This window comes from Lolium rigidum, chromosome 5 (assembly GCF_022539505.1).
Source record: "Lolium rigidum isolate FL_2022 chromosome 5, APGP_CSIRO_Lrig_0.1, whole genome shotgun sequence".
NCBI classification, from domain to species: domain Eukaryota; kingdom Viridiplantae; phylum Streptophyta; class Magnoliopsida; order Poales; family Poaceae; genus Lolium; species Lolium rigidum.
The window spans coordinates 214,238,955-214,243,227 of NC_061512.1; the positions used below are offsets into that span (position 1 = coordinate 214,238,955).

A 4,273-nucleotide genomic window follows, 5' to 3' on the forward strand; every position below is an offset into this window, starting at 1 on the left:
ACGAATCGTGACCGATCACTCCTTGTTCCGGGATTTGGAGCTGCGAACGCTGTCAGGAAAGGAACTCCATGAAGTTCTAGTAAACCGGTGAAGGCCGACGGACATAGTTCTTCCGAATAAAAACAACCTTTTGAAGAAATGGTTATCAAAACCTGCATGGTATCGGACTTTCACGGTCCGGTACCGTAGTTAGTGCATTAAACACCTCTTTCCTAATATGAACTTGTTGAGTACGCTCGTACTCATACCACTCTTAAATCCTCCGCTAGACTGTCCGAATCATCTGGAGGAGGACAACAACAACCCTGAAGGAGCCGACCTCATCGGCTATGAAGAACCAGACCTCTCGGGAGGTATTGAAGGCGTAGACTACCTCATAGTCTACGGAACCGGGGAGGCTTCCGGAGGAGACCAAGCCTAGAAGTATCCGGTAGTAGTAGTAGTAGTAGTAGTAGTAGTCGAGCAGCGCGAACTCTTAATACTTAGCTGCTCGAGAGAATAAATGTTAAGTCTAGTGAAACTCCTATATTGTAAGCTAAGTTGGGTTCACCTCGAACCCAGGAGTAAACCTCTTTGGACCCAGGAGGAGCTCCAAGATGATATGTACATATGGTTTGTAATAATGTATGAATGAGTTTGGACCCTGCTATGTTCTGTTGTACTACTCTGAGGGATGTAATATTTGCGGAATGGTACTTCGTGAATGTTATATCAACGACTGGCATACTACAACATGCAGTGGTATGCAGGGTCACCACAGGATGGCCCGGGCTGGCGCTTGCAGTTTAGACGTCCTTTCTCCCTTGCTGAGACGGTTGAATGGGACAACCTCACCAGGGAGCTTGACTTCACTCAGGTTAGCGCCGAGGATGACTTGGTTTCTTGGCGCTTGGAGGCTTCTGGCGATTTCACCGCTAAGTCTCTTTACTCGTTGGTCGTCGCGAGGAGCGGCGGTCACGCACTTTAGGGAGGTCTGGCGGACAAGGGTGCCACCTAGGATAAGGGTATTCTTGTGGCAACTCCTTTGGGGAAAACTGCCTTGCTCTATGCAGGTGGCCAAACGGAGAGGTCCGTCTAATGGGCTTTGCGCACTCTGTGGGGAGCCTGAAGACTGCGACCATATCTTCTTTAAATGCTCCTTGGCCCGCTTCTTATGGGCGGGAGTTAGGGAGCTCCTGCACTGCTCTTGGAACCCTGCAGGGGCAGGCGATTTCCTTGGTATTTCCCATGGCTTGTCTGGGGCGTATAGACGAGTAGTTTGGTTCTCCTTCGCGGCGTTAGCTTGGGCCTTATGGAATATTCGCAATAAGCTAACTATGGAAGGTGTTCTTATTGGCAAACCGGCTGATGCCTTATTCAAAATGATCGTTTACATGCAGCAATGGAGGATGCTGGTGAAGTGGAAGGATAGAGGCCTCGTGGATGCGGCGATGGACTCTCTACGCCGGATGCATGCGGATCAGGCGGTGTCGATGGGCTCCTGATGTCGCCATGTTTCATCTCCGTCATGTACCAGGGGGATGGTGTTAGATGTTGTGTTGAACCTTTTATCATGTGTTGTTGCATCTAGAACCTTAGTCTTTGTTAGGTCTGGGGACCTGTATGTTGATACTGTGCTGTGTGGGAGCGATGGCTCGTTATGTATCTCAACTATGTATGGTTCTGTTGGTGCTTTATTAATTTAAAGTAGGGCTGAGGCCTTCAGTTTAAATCATGACTAACGAATGATAGCCATTGCTGTGAAATATCTTTCTAAGTAATACCAACATTGCAGGGGTTGATCTACTGAAAAACGTTGGCGTGCGGGCGATTGTTGGGCCGCAGACATCAACTCAGGCTAAGTTCCTTGCGCATCTTGGGAACAAATCATCGGTTCCTATCATTTCATTCTCTGCAGATTTCCCGTCGCGATCGGGACTAACTCCATACTTCATCCGTACAGCGTGGAACGATTCCTCTCAAGCAGAAGCTATTGCTGCACTTGTTCAGAGATACAATTGGAGGGAAGTCATCCCTGTATTTGAGGATGACGATTCCAATATCAAATTCATTCCTGACCTTGTTGACGCCCTCAGACAAGTTGATACCCGTGTCTCGTACAGGTGCAAGATCCTTCCTTCAGATGAAGAGGATGATATCAAGAGAGCTATCTCGAGTTTAAGAGACCATTGGACAAGTGTATTTATTGTGCGTATGTCAAATACGTTAGCCCTAAAGTTTTTCAGCTTGCTAAGGATGAAGGGATGATGGGTGAGGGCTTTGTCTGGATTACCGCATATGGCTTGACAGATATCTTTGATGTGGTTGGCTCTCCCGCTCTTGATGTGATGCAAGGAGTCCTTGGGGTGAAACCTCATGTTCAAGATACTATGGAACTTCAGAACTTTAGACAGAGATGGCGCAAGAAGTACCGATCAGAAAATCCAGGAACCTCATTAACTGAGCCCACATTGTTTGGTCTCTATGCTTATGATACCATATGGGCCCTAGCATTAGCAGCAGAGGTGGCTGGATTTGTGAATTACAGACTTCGGGCTGCCTGTAAACAATGGGTCCACTGACTTTGACAGAATATATACTTCAAGGTCTGCTAAAAAATTGCGAGATTCAATGTTGAAAGTTAATTTTTCGGGCATGAGTGGAAAATTTCAGATTAAAGGCATGCAGTTAGCATCAGTAAATTACACTATAATCAACATCGTTGGTCGGAAGGGAAGAGTGGTCGGTTTCTGGAATCCAGTGTCTGGCATCTCTAGTAGTCTATGGCCAAGGTTTTTTTTCTCGGTAGCTTTTTTTTACCGGAGGGGACCGGAAATAACGGTTACCGCGAATTCTCGGAAATCTCGGGTTTTTCTCGACCGAGTTTTTTCAAACAAATTTTGAATTCAAATTTTTTTGGCATCAAACTAATAAATTTCTGGCGTGGACTAACCAAACTGAGCATGCAACCCAGCGGTAGGGCCTTCCCATGGACAAGCAAGAGGTTGTGCGGTCGAATCGTGGTTCCCCCTTGTTTTCAAATTTTTTACACAAAACTTTATTTATCTAGATAAAAAGAGATAAACGTGCGTGTCTGAATCGTCGAACTCGCGACCTGATGAAGTTTGTGGGGTACCAAACCACCGCGCCAGGCTTGATATGATGACAAATTGACATACGCTGCCTATTTCACCTAATATTCGACTCTAAATTCAAATATATCCGAATTTTTTTGCTCGGTATCTACATTTCTCGGGGGGCAGCGGTATTTACGGTTTCCTCCGAAATTTCGGAGATTCCGGCCCGAGAAAAAAAAACCCTGTCTATGGCCAGGTGACAGTGATACTCGACCTAGAGGTTGGATATTGCCATGGAATAAAACTCTTAAGATAGGCGTACCTGTGAAAGGTGGGTTTGGTGAATTTGTAAGATTTGAAGGTGAGCTCCTCCCCAAAGGGTTCTGCATCAATGTATTTGAGGAAGTAGTTGGCGATTTACCCTACAAACTACCATGTAGCTACCTTCCATTTGAAGATAGGATTGGAGAGAGTAATGGAACTATTGATGAACTTGTTTACAAAGTTTATCTTAAGGTATGTATGGACTTCTATTTGCTCCACTATGCATGTTGTCATATTTGTTTCTTTTTTTTACTTTTCTACGATTACCTTGCTAGAGAGTTGTTACAAACATTATACTCCTCTACTAGGGAGTTAACTCGCGACAGTGTGTGCATTTAACTAGATCTGCATCAATATACACGGTCCTGAATATTCAAGCAGAAAGCAGAGAGCTGTTTATCAGTTTAATCAACTAGTAAGTACTTAATGGCCACCACCAATCAGCAAAAGCATAAAATTCCTCCATTAAAGGATTATTTTTTTCTCGTGAATAAGTGTGCGTGCAAAAATAAAAACAGAAAATAGAAGTCATTACACAAAAAAAGCACGTAAACACAGAACCGTAAATATAATAGCTATTACACTCCATTTTTAGACCAATTCTTTTAATTGCTTAGCTTCCCGAGATGATTAATAGTTTGGCAAGACTGTATATTTATAGAGCTCTTTTACGGTTATTGGCACGAAACATAGGTTCCGTCTAATCAAATTCAGGTTCCGTCTAATCTATTTTTCGTGACCGTTGATTAAATCGGTGATAAATTTTATGTAACTTCTGTAATATTACATTAGTAATTCTAAGTGGACGTTTCAGAATTCAACTTATCAAATCAGTATCGGAGAAAAAACAAAAGCTCATCAACCAACTCAGAATAGACTCTGTACACGACTAG

At 44.0% G+C, this 4,273-nt stretch overlaps 1 pseudogene; it reads left to right on the top strand.

The window, feature by feature from the left end:
* The first annotated feature begins 1,629 nt into the window (after positions 1-1,629).
* On the top strand, positions 1,630-4,273 carry LOC124657050 (annotated as a pseudogene).